General features: G+C 45.1%; 1 pseudogene; it reads right to left on the bottom strand.

Annotated features, from left to right (window-relative positions):
• Nucleotides 1–10,637: 10,637 nt before the first annotated feature.
• On the bottom strand, nt 10,638–11,580 carry LOC148121581 (small ribosomal subunit protein uS5 pseudogene; annotated as a pseudogene).
• Nucleotides 11,581–12,423: the final 843 nt, after the last annotated feature.

Here is a 12,423-nt window from a genome sequence, read left to right as displayed (position 1 = left end):
CTCTGCATAAGCATATGTAGTAGAAGAGGCCATGCCCCAGTAGGGAGGTAACCACAAGCTGTAATACTTCCTACAACACACTCATTTCCTTAATGCCCATACTTCTTCCTTTGAATCTAACTAGTGACTTCACCTTTCTTCTCAGAGTTCTCTCTCTATCTGGAAGTCCCATCTCTTTCTCCTGCCTAGCTATTGATCATTCAGCTTTTTATTACACCAATCACAGCAACACATTTTCACACAGTGTGAAATATCCCACAACACCATATCATATATTTGTCATTGATTCAAATCATATGCCACCTTTTGGAGAATCCTTTTTTAGTCTTATAGGCTAATGTCATCCTTGATGTTGTGACTTTGTCTTTAAAAGGCCTTTTGTCATTCTTTTAGGCCAGCTGCATCAGGATGATGGGGAACATGGTAAGACCAGTGGATCCCAAGATTATGTGCCCACTGTCACACTTCTCTGACTGTGAATCGAGTTCCCTGGTCAGAAGCAATGCTGCATGTTATAACATGTCAGTGGATCGGGCATTCTGTTAAGTCCATGGATGGTGGTTTTGGCAGAAGCATTATTACAGGAAAGGCAAATATATAACCAGAATAAGTTCTACTCCAGTAAGGACAAAACATTATTCTTTCTATGGAGGAAGTAGTCTAATGTAGGCGACCTGCCACCAGGCTATAACCTGGGGGAATGTGCAATATTGGTTTCTCCTGCTGGCAGATGTGACATTCAACAACAGCTGTGGTCAGGTCAACTTTGGCAAGTGGAAATCCATGTTGCTGAGTTCATGAATAGCCAACCTTTATCTCTTTCTCTATGGCCTCTTAGTACTTGGGCCCATTGGGTAATGACAGGGATGGCCAGGGAAAGAGGTTGATGGTGAATCAAACAGTCCATCAGATCTCTCCCTCTGCCAAAGTTACCTTCTGATGCACACTTACACGACATATAAGTTCTTCACATCCTTCATCCATTTGGAGAGATCCTGCCTCAAACCTCTCCAAATGTCTTTCTCTCCCAGCTTCCAATTATGCACTTTCCAAGTTCCTGACCATTCATCCAGTTCACTGGCTATAGACCATGGGTCAGTGTACAATCAGACATCTGCCCATTTCTCTTTCCAAACAAAATGTATGACCATGTGTACTGCCCGAAGTTTTACCTTCTATGAGTATTTTTCTTCACTGGAGTATTTCAGGGTTGTCCCAGAAAGCAGTTATAATTCTGCAGCTGCCCATTTCTTTTTCTTTCCTTTTTTGTTTCTTGAGACAGGGTTTCCCAGTAGCTATGGAGCCAGTTCTGGAACTTGCTCTGTAGACCAGGCTGGTCTCGAACTCATAGAGATCTGCCTGCCTCAGCCTCCAAAGTTCTGGGGTTAAAAAGGCATGTACCACCACTGTCCAGCCAACTGTCTATTTCTTGGTGGTACCCACATAATATGCAGAACCAGTAGTAACTGCACTCTAATCTTCTCTTGCTTAGTCAACTGATCATAGGACAATTCAACGGGGTTACAGGTGCATGCTTGGCAGCAAACAGCGTTGCAATGGGAGTAGAAACAATAGGCATTTTGGAAACTTCTTCGTTTAACTTCCATGTGCCCTTAAGACCTCCTTGGGTTCTTTCACACACACACACACACACACACACACACACACACACACACACACAGACACACTTCTATTTGATACTGGATTACTGATGTGCATGTCCTATTTTATAGCTTGGCAGATCTGATAATACTCAGTTTATAATAAGCAGCTCAGACTGCATGGTAGCCCAATGCTAAATTGTTCAGTTTCCACTAAAGCCCATAGCAGGCCAAGAATAGTTGTCTGCTGGTGATGGTAGAGCCTTGCTTCAAAATCCCAAAGGTTTCTTCTGTGCTCCATATGTAAGGACTTGCCAAATAGCATCCCCATCTGCCATTGATACCATAAGTATCATAGGGACTGCTAGATCATATGGTCCAAGTGGTAGTGAAGGCTACAGCACAGCCTGAGCCTGTTGAAGAGCCTTCTCCTGTTCCAGGCCCCACACAAAGGAAGCAGCTTTCTGAGTTACTTGGTATATGGTCCTGAGCAACACACACAAGTGGGGAATATGCTGTCTCCAGAATCCAAAAAGGCCAACTAAATGTTGTGCTTCTTTCCTATGGTGGGAGGAGCCAGGTGCAATAACTGATCCTTCATCTTAAAAAGAATATTTCTGCAAGCCCCACAGCACAGGACTCCTAGATATTAAGTTGAGATAGAGGCCTTTGAATTTTGGTCAGATGTATTTCCCATTGCCTTAGGGTCACTATTGCTGTGATGAAACACCATGACCAAAGCAAGCTGGGGAGGAAAGGGTTTATTTGGCTTACACTTTCACATCACAGTTCATCATTAAACAAACGTCAGGACAGGAACTCAAACAGGGAAGGAACCTGGGGGCAGGAGTTGATGCAGAGGCCATGGAAGAGAGCTGCTTACTTAAGAAAATGCCCTACAGGCTTGTCTATAGCTGGATATTATGGAGGTGTTCTCTCAGCTGAGGCACCCTCTTCTCTGATGACCCTATCTCATGTCAAGATGACATAAAACTAGCCAGGACACTCATTCTCTGGCGCATATGTGTTATCAACACGATCAGAGCTGCTGCTCCCTCCTGCTCACTTGGTCCAATTTATATATCATCAATATAATGGACAAATGTGTGACATCTTGTAGAAGAGACAAACGATCAGGATCTCAAGGAACAAGTTATGACACAGAGCTGGAGAGCTAATATACCCCTGAGGCAGTACTGTAAAGGTATACTGCTGGCCTTGTCATCTGAAAGCAAATCGCTTTGGGTGGTCCTCATGGACAGGGACTGAGAAAAAGGCACCTACCAGATGAATGACTGAATTCCATGTATGTGGAGATGTGTTAGCCTGTTTGAGTTGGGCTATGTTGGGCACAGCAGCTGTATTTGGAGTCACTAGTTGATTAAGTTTGTACAGTCAATAGTGCTCTTTCCATGTTCTAGTGCTCGCTCACCATTTTCTGCCTTATAGAATTAGTGAACTACATGTCTTTCTGAGCTTTTCCATTGTGGAGGATTAGGCTTTAAGTTTGTTTTTCACTTTATTTTTTATTTTTTGTTATTTTTATGTATATGAGTGTTTGCTCGCACATATATCTGCGTACTATGTATATGCCTTGTGTCCACAGAGGTCAGAGGGCATCAGATCCCCCAGAAATGGAGTTATAGATGGCTGTGAGTCATTACGTGGTTTCTGGGAATTGAACCTGGGTCTTCTGGAAGATCAGGCAACATCCAGCATTACAATTTCCCTGAGCCTTAGAATCCCTTTATCAACACTAAATGAAGGATATTGGGCATCTCCAGTGTGAAGTTTTTACCTCCGATAAGCCTCTCTGCCAACACAATAATCCAAATCAGACCAAATCAAACCAAATTAGGAAAATCCAAGGTTTAATGGATGCCACCACTCCTGGGTGGCCTACCAGTTCCCAGAAAGAAGACTGGACAGGAAGAAAACCAGGGAACCACAGAGAAAGGAAAGGAAACCAGAAAAATGATGTGTTGTTCTCTGGGAGACAGTTTAAATAGCCTGTGGGAGTGGTCTTGAGTCTCTTGGGGAGGGGTCACTGTTTGGCAGACTTTCTCAGAGGTGAAATCTGAACTCCGACAACTACCAGGGCAGGAGGCTTGGGGTGAAAAGTTTCACCAAAAGTTTTCAGAATGGATGCCAGGGGATGGGGTGAAGCCTCCAACCAAACATCCCAGACTCCTTGGGATGCCAGGAGGCTGGGGTGACACTTCCAACCAAACATCCAGCTTCTCAGTAGGCCCTCTGTTGACAAATGTGTCAACCAAGCATCTGAATAAACTTTTGATACCTTTTCTTTAACTTCACAAACTTCCATATTAAACCTAGAATATACACTCAGTGGGCCCATATCAATGAACTCCATCCAAATCAGTTTTATGTTTCTTTTTCCATTATCCCACACCCTTGAAATCCATTCTCACACATATTCTTGACTTCTGCTTGAATGAATTAGCTAACTTAACAAATACATTAACTGTGCAGTGAAAATTCTCTTCTATCTCACTTCTAGGGGCTTGCTTAGCTTTAAGTCTGCTTTAGGTCTAAAGGCAATGCTTGCTGGGCAGTGGGGACACCAGTACTGTCTTGTCTGGCAGCTCCCTCAGGGAAGATCATTGCAGCTTCTGCAGACAATGCAGGATTAATTCTCCCAGGTAAGGGCAGAGACAGCAGTTCTTCAGAGGTGAACCCTGCTTCCTCAGGTGAATATAATACCCTAAATTAACCTGGAAGCCCCACCTCCCCAAGGACCAGTTAACTTCTGGGGATGCTGGGAGTTGTAGTCTCTGAACAATAACAACAAAACCTCATGGGGAAAGTATGATGGTCTATGAGTTTTTCCATAAAAGCCCTGAAAACACATGATTCAGAGCCACTCAACTGGGTTGTTTCCAGGGAGTGGTCCTGAATGTTAATCTTGGTCAGTATTTAATATTAATACAGCTTGCTTCAAATTTGGTCCAAATTGGTGGAACTGGTTTTTCTTAAGTGAATCTCAGAATTAACAGTAAACCCTTCAAGATCTGAGGGTTCACTAGTCTCAGCCTCACTAGGGTCCCCCCATATACCTCCATGCCAAGTTACAGGCTGCCAATCTCTTCCAGTCAGTGCTCTCACATCACTGCCAACACCCTGCAAGGCTGGAACTTAAAACTGCGCGCAAAGTCAGCCAATCAAACAATGAGAGCTTGGGTTTGGTGTTTTTGGCAACTGGAACTCCATGGTTGCTGGAGAAGTTCTTTTCCAGGACACTCTTAGAAACCTATAGATTGTTTATCTGCACCTGGGGCTGGCTAATTTTATCATGATCTTCCTTTCCCCTTGTCACTTTATCCAGAGATGCTGTAAGCAACCAGACAGCTTGATCAGCAGTTTTATGTATAAAGTCACTAAGTTATTGGGTCCTTGTTAAGGCTTCACAAGAAGTGACTCAAGAGTAGCAAATACTTTTGTAGTTTTTTTGTTTGTTTTGTTCTTGTTCTTTGAGACAGGGTTTCTCTGTGTAACACACTGGTTGTCCTGGAACTCAGTCTGTAGGCCAGGCTGGTGTTAAACAAATAGAGATCCACCTACCTCTGCCTCCTGAGTGCTAGAATTAAAGATGTGTGCCACCATCACCCATCTTCTCTTTCACAGTTCTTTAAATAGTTCACACCATGGACACCAGTGTACTCCCAAGGGAATTTCTAGTGACTATAGGTTTTATCGTGTTAGAGATTCACTCCAGCTACAACCAAACCGTCTAGAGAAATTCATCATGTTTGGTAGTGTAAGTTTGAGGCCAGCCTGGTCTACATTGTTCCTGGACAGTCAAGGACACACAGATAAACCCTGTCTCAAAAAAATAAAATTAAATTAAAAGAAAGAAAAATATCCATCCTTATAATTCAGTGTCTTTAGAGCCAACCCTGGCATTTATTTCTGTATTAGCAGCTTTTCTGTGGCTGTGATAAAATGCCATGACAAAAAGTGACTTATTGAAGGAAGAGCTTGTTTTGACTTAGGGTTGTAGAGGGAAAGTCTGTCATGGCAGGGAGCTGTGGCAGCAGGAGCAGGAATCTGAGATTTCACATTTCAATTGCACACAGGAAGCAGAGGACAAACGAAAGTGAGGTGAAGTTATGAACTCTTTTAAATATTTAAGATTTATTTTATCTATATGAGTGTTTTACCTGCATTTATGTGCAGGTATTTATGTGCATATTATGTGTTCTATGCATGCCTGATCAAAGAAGGGTATGAAATGTCTTAAAACTGAAGTTGCAGATGGTTGTGATCCACTTTGTGGATGCTGGAAATTAAACCTGTGCCTTTTGCATGAGCAGCAAGTGCTCTTAATCACTGGGCAATCTCTGTAGCCTCAAGCTACAAACTTGTAAAGCCTGCTCCAGTGATTTATTTCCTCCACCGACTCTACATGCCCTAAAAGCCCTATAACTTCCCCAAGCAAAATCATCAACTGTGTACCAAGTGTTCATAAATTCACAGACTCATGAGAGCTCATTCAAATCGCCACATTGGGTTCTCAGCCCAGCAGGGACTCACATCTGTGACCTTCCTTAAGTAGAGAATGAGTGGCTACTATATTCTCCAGGCAGCAGTTCTCAGAGAGACTCTGAGACCTCCATCTTCTCTGTGACCAATTTATTCATTCTTTACTCAGCCCAGATGGGGCCTTTTAGAACATCTGTTGGGTAGTTTGAACTGTTGTGTGGTGAAAAAGTAGAAAGATTATAGGTCTCATGTGTCTGGATAGCCCTCTCTCTACTCGTAAAAAAAGATTTATTTTTACTGATATGTATGTCTCTCTGTCTCTTTCTGTGTATGTATGTACCCCAACCTGTGCAGGTGCCCAAGAACGCCAGAAGATGCCCTGGAGCTGGAGTTACAGATGGTTATGAACTTCTCTGCATGAGTTGTGGGAACTGAACTCTTGCCCTCCATAAGAACAAGAGCTCTTAATTGATGAGCCATCTCCCAGCTCCCCTCTGCTTTTCTGCTTAAGCTTCAGTGAAAATAGAGATGGCCAATGTTAAGACACTTGCAGGCCTCTTAAAAGCAGAGACAAAAAGTGTTTTCCACTGCAGAGAGCTGACTTCATGAACAGGGAAGTGCCACTACCAGTGGGCACAGCAGAGCACTCCTGAGCACCTCACCATAGGAGGTGCCTAAACCGACAGAAAACAGATCAATACTTAAGGTAAAAGACTCTCATTGAATCTTGCTGTCTGTGGAGACAAAGAACTAAAATCTTATCAAGGTTACAATTGCCTTGGTGGTATTGCTCCCCACTCATCATAAAAACTCTGACTGGAAAGAAGAAAACAGGAAATCAGCTAAAGACTATGTCCAGCCCATGAATAAATAGTAAAGCTGCCCAGCACAGTAATTCCAATGGATGATATTTCTGTAAAAAATATAATTGTGTTTTGTGATGATCTCTAAAAATGCTGAATGCTTTCTTCATGTGCTAGTCAAACTTCCTCTCTGTGTTTTAGCTTTAAACATATTTATATGTTATTGTAGCTTCAGAGAAGCTATTCCAAAGTAGAATGTTTCATTGAGTTTATGGTTATTTAGGATCAGGACCTTGATATGTAGACCAAGCTGGTCTTCAGTTTGTGATCCTCCTGCCTCAGCCTCCCATGTGTAGGGATTTATGTCTGTAGTACCACATTGACTCTTTTTCATGAGCTGTATCTGAATGCACTGCCAAGATTAGTTGGCAGCACTTGGTTTTGTTCACTCTGCTCAAGAAGCTTACTGGACTGTGTGTGAGCTTGTGAAGCATGTGTGAGGCTCTGGCTCCTATCCTTAGCACTGAGAATGGAAGAAAGAAGAGACAGAGACAGAGAGACAGAGAGAGAAAGAGAGAGAGAGAGAGAGAGAGAGAGAGAGAGAGAGAAGGAAGAGTTAACAGTTAAAAGAAATAAACACCTACCTGATCGAGTCTCTTTGTGGACTCACAGACTCCTCAGACTCAAGGTGAAATTCACCTATGACATGCAGATCCTGTGCAACCTCATTCTAAAATACTGATTTTCCCATGGGTGTACAAATAGTCCCATTTCTTTCCCATTCCAGGTGTTCGCACTACCCAGAAAGCTCTTACTTGGTACCTGGTCTACTCTAGCCCCCAACAGCTCAGCCCAGCCCCAAGGAAGCAAATGGGTTTTCAGACAACCCTAGGACTTTTGCCTTTCGATCCCTTTTGAGTCCCAGGCATAGTAGAACCAGGCTGCTCCCACTGTGTTCTTCCTGTATTTCCTTAAAACTCCTAAGAGTTACTGGTGTGGGCTCACTATGTGTCAAGAACTCTGCTCCTTCCGAGGATCTGGATTCAATTTCCAGAACCCACATGACAGTTCATAAACATCTGTAACTACAGTTCCAGAGGATTTAACACCCTCTCTGGCCTCCAAGAAGAGTAATGTACACATGTGGTACACAGAATAGAAAACCCCATATAAATAAAATAAAAATATGTATTTTCATAAATTAAAAAAGAGGTATAGGGATTTTGTTGTTTGCGACCTTTGGGGAATGTTTGTTACACACCATTGGATACCCTAGCTGTCACCCTCTTCTGTCTCAATTGTGTGCCCATAGGATCTTCTCTGTACTCATCCATTATCATCACACACACTGATTTGTTTGAGAAATATATCATCCCCGCCCCCAAAAAGACAGATGGATACAGGCTGAGGACAGAAGAACACCCTGTCCCCCATACTTACCTTTGGTCTGAGTTCAATCCATGCTTACTCCCCCATGCTCCTCCTCTCAGTTGTCCAGGGTGAAGCCCCTCATGTCTTGGGCTGCCCTTGTCAACTGTCACATCTGGACTCAGGCAGGATTGGTTTCTCTGTTACTAGCAAGCCCACCATCAATATCAGGTGAGTAAACAGGGTAACATCCTCAGGTTACTTCAAATGACCATAAGTTAGCAGGAGTTCATGGGAAATACTGCTCTCTAATCAAGCCTCTGCCACCATCTGTCCTCAGAGGTCCCCTTCAAAATTCAGGTCATTCCATAGGCTTCCTCTGAGGTTGGGATGACCACCCCCATATCCAGGATGACTGGACTGGGTACTTTGACAAAATGTCTTGTTTGCCTCTGCTCCCATTTCATATGCTAGTTTTCTCCTTTCTTATCTTCTAGTTTGAGGAATATTGGCATGGACATAGGGCCACAGAACACAGTGCACTGAGATTTTCACAAGGTTGGAAGAGGCCATCAGACCCCCCAGAGCTGATGTTACAGGCAGTTGTGAGCTGCGTGATGTGGGTGCCATGAACTCAGGTCCCCTGAAAGAGCAGTAGTGCTCTTAGTTGCTGATCTCTCTCCAGTGACTCAGAGGGCTGTCTTCTATTTCTGAAACAGCCTCATGTTTGAACTGTAGAAGAGACTGACCTCAGGCCACTCTGTCCCTGACTTCAGCTACTCCTTCCACTGTACTTGGAAGGAAAAGCCTATTTTTAGGTGAGCAAAGGGATGGGTCTCGTGGATCTGAAACACAGCAAATATTCAACAAGGTGATTGTGTCTGATGCAGGTTCAGAGCTGCTGTGCACCTCCCTCCCTTCTTCAGGTGTCCAGCACTCTCTACTCACCCTTCTAACTAGACAGTGTCAGACCTCAGAAGCTTTCCACACTCCTCTTCTACCCTAATACTTACATTTACAGTTAACATCAAAATTTCTCAGATGGGCTCCCTGCTCAGCTGTTAGCCTTGGTAGCCTTGTGGAAACTTCTGGTGGGAGGCATGTATTTAGCACAGGACCACTAGTCTGTGGTTCCTGGGACAGAGACTAAGAAGAATCTTTGCTTGTGTGTGTGAGAGTGTGTGTGTGTGTGTGTGTGTGTGTGTGTGTGTGTCACAGAACCTGTCCAGTCCAATGTTTCTCTCATGGCATTGGCTGGGAAGTGGCTATTGGCAAGCACTTTACCACTGAGCGACACTACCAGGATGTGGCTGTTGATTGACTGTTTACAAAGGTGAAAAGTAACCAAACCAGAACTGAAAAGTAGTGGGGCCTGTACATGCCAAGGCAGGTCAGCCACCTAAGAAAACCAGAGCTTTGGACCAGAATGATTATGTAGATATTGAGCATCTGAAAGCAGAGGAGCAGAAGGGGCCAGGGAAGCCATCAGAGGTCCTGGTGTCAGGCCTGCCACCAGTTGATATATCATGATATGATCTGAGCTCCACCATACCATACTGGTGCTTTCCTTTCCCCCTCACCATGGTGCCCATCTTGGTTTCCACCAGCCCAGGTGGGTCTGTGGTCAGGGGTTTTGCTGTCTTCTGTACATTTACCTCAGATAGGCCTATGTACCATCTTGCACTAATTCTCAATCTGCTCTGAAATAAGGTGGAGGTTCATGCTTGGTGTGACATGTGGAGTCACTAGTTTTCTGTGCCACACGGTAAATAACCACACTCTTACTCACTTGATAAATACACACTTGTCATCTTAGTTCCTGGGGCTCAGACGTTTGTGTGGCTGAGCCTCTCCCAGACCACATCCAGGGTGTGGCCATGTGGTGTTCTCTCCTCTGAGGCCTGGTGACAAAGAACACACTTCCCAGTTCATTTGAGTTGCTGGCAGAACTCATTTGCCTGCAGTTATAAGAGCAAGGGCCCAGATTGTCACAGGCCATCCTCTGTTCCTATAGGCTCCTGCTTTCTCATCAGCCAGCAAGTTTGTGGCTGCTGTTTATGACATGGTTTACACCTTTGGGAATGGCATCTCTGCCACAGGAGCCACTCACACTCAAGGTATGAACCATCACACAAAGATCGCCATGGGGACACATCACCTTCTGAAAGACTATCTTTCCTTCACTGACCAGTATGAGCACTTTTGTACAAATCAATTAACCAGACAAGTGCACCCATTTCTAATCCACACCTGTATAGCTGTTAGCCAAGAACATGTGGTCCTGATTACTAGTTTTAGACTAGGCATCTAACCAACTTAAAACCAGGTAATGTGAGTCTTCCTTTGTTGTTGTTGCTTTTTTTTAACAGACTTGATTCACTTTTATTTTTCTTGTATAAAAACCCTTATGTGGTAGCCACAGCTGGAGCCTGGGTCCTCTGAACAGAGACTCTGGTGTGGGTTTTCACTAGATGGTCAGTGAATTCCTGATAAGGAGACTTGGTGAACACAGTTTCTTTCCAGAGGTCGGGGGTCAGGTAGCTGTAGGTCTTCGAGATGGCATCAAAGGTGGCCTTGGCAAAGTTGCCCAGGGTGGCAGTGCAGCCCCTGACTGATGTGTAGCAGTCATCAATGCCAGCCATCATCAGTAGCTTCTTGGGCCCAGGAGAGAAGACTATGCCAGTGTCTCTGGGGGCAGGAATGAGACGCACCAGCACAGAACCACAGCGGCCTGTCACTTTGCAAGGCACAGTGTGGGGCTTGCCAATCTTGTTCCCCCAGTAGCCTCTCTGCACAGGGACAATGGAAAGCTTGGCCAAGATGATGGCCCCTCGGATGGCAGTGGCTACCTCCTTGGAGCATTTAACACGGAGACCTACGTCACCATTGTAGTCCCCAATAGTGACGAAAGCCTTGAACCTAGTCCGCTGGCCTGCCCTAGTCTGCTTCTGCACAGGCATGATCTTCAGAACCTCATCCTTTAGGGATGCTCCCAGGAAAAAGTCAATGATCTCGGACTCCTTAATGGGCAGGGAGAACAGGTAGATCTCCTCTAGGGACTTGATTTTCATGTCCTTAACCAGGCGGCCCAGCTTGGTGACGGGAATCCACTCCTTGTCTTCAGCTTTACCTCCGTGAGCCCCGCGGCCTCGGCCACAGCCACGGCCTTGACCACGGCTGCGGCCCCTCAGACCCTTCAGGCCCCTCAGACCGCTACCGAATCCTCCGTGGAAGCCGCCATGGCCTCCTAATCCTGGGCCCCCGGGACCTTCGGGCCCTCCTGCTGCACCGGCATCATCCGCCATTGGTGTTTTCCAGAAGAAGAAGAAGCTGTTGTTGCTTTTTGATGGTGGTTGGGTTTGTGATTGGGGCTAACCCTGTAGCCAGTCCAGTCAGGACCCCCAGTCAAGAGCCTCCTGTTTCTGCCTCCATTGTGTAACCTACAGTTTAACCCTTTGCCAACATGCAAGAAAATATTCCTTCAATCAAGCAGGCTTAGGGAACAGTAGTTTTCAGAGATTGACTCTTGCCCCCATCCTTGGTTGAGACCTCCTTCTGGGAGCTTGGAGCTTGTCCTCAGACATTCTGTGAGGCCCTGATGGGGTGGGAGCTACTCCAGGGCTCGAGACTGCTCACCTAAATGATCAGGCATCTGGAGAGTAAAGAGCAACTCACTTCCTGGTGCTGGGCCTGACTCTGTGAAGATCTGGGTGCCCTGTAGAAATCTGCTCTGCCCTAGTTAGGTTGAAAGGGCGTCTTCTCCTGCAACCAGCAACTGTATTTCTCACAGAAATGTTTTATAACCAGCAGTGTTTCCTGTCATCAGGAGTCAGAGATCCTGGTCAAGTAAGTGACCAAAATCAGACCTTGTACACTGCTCTCAGCCAAGTGTCCCTGTGCCTCTGTGCCTATCTTGCATGCTGCCAAAATCCACGGCTGAAGCAAATGGCAGTGATTTTGCCCCAGGGTCACAGAGGTAGCAGTGCTGACACCCTCACATGTGTCACATTCTAAGGCAGTGGCACCCAGAAAGGGGAAAAGTGAGTCCAATGGAATCTCAAACCTGGAGCCAGGATTAGGGTATCCCTGACCAGAGAGGAGATGACTTGTGAGTGACAGGCAAGGGACTTATACTGTTGGTGATCTAG

The sequence above is a fragment of the Myodes glareolus genome, chromosome 7 (assembly GCF_982192425.1).
Source record: "Myodes glareolus chromosome 7, mMyoGla1.1, whole genome shotgun sequence".
Lineage (NCBI taxonomy): Eukaryota > Metazoa > Chordata > Mammalia > Rodentia > Cricetidae > Myodes > Myodes glareolus.
Note: the sequence above shows the minus strand (reverse complement) of the source record. Positions and strands in the feature narration are given on the sequence as shown.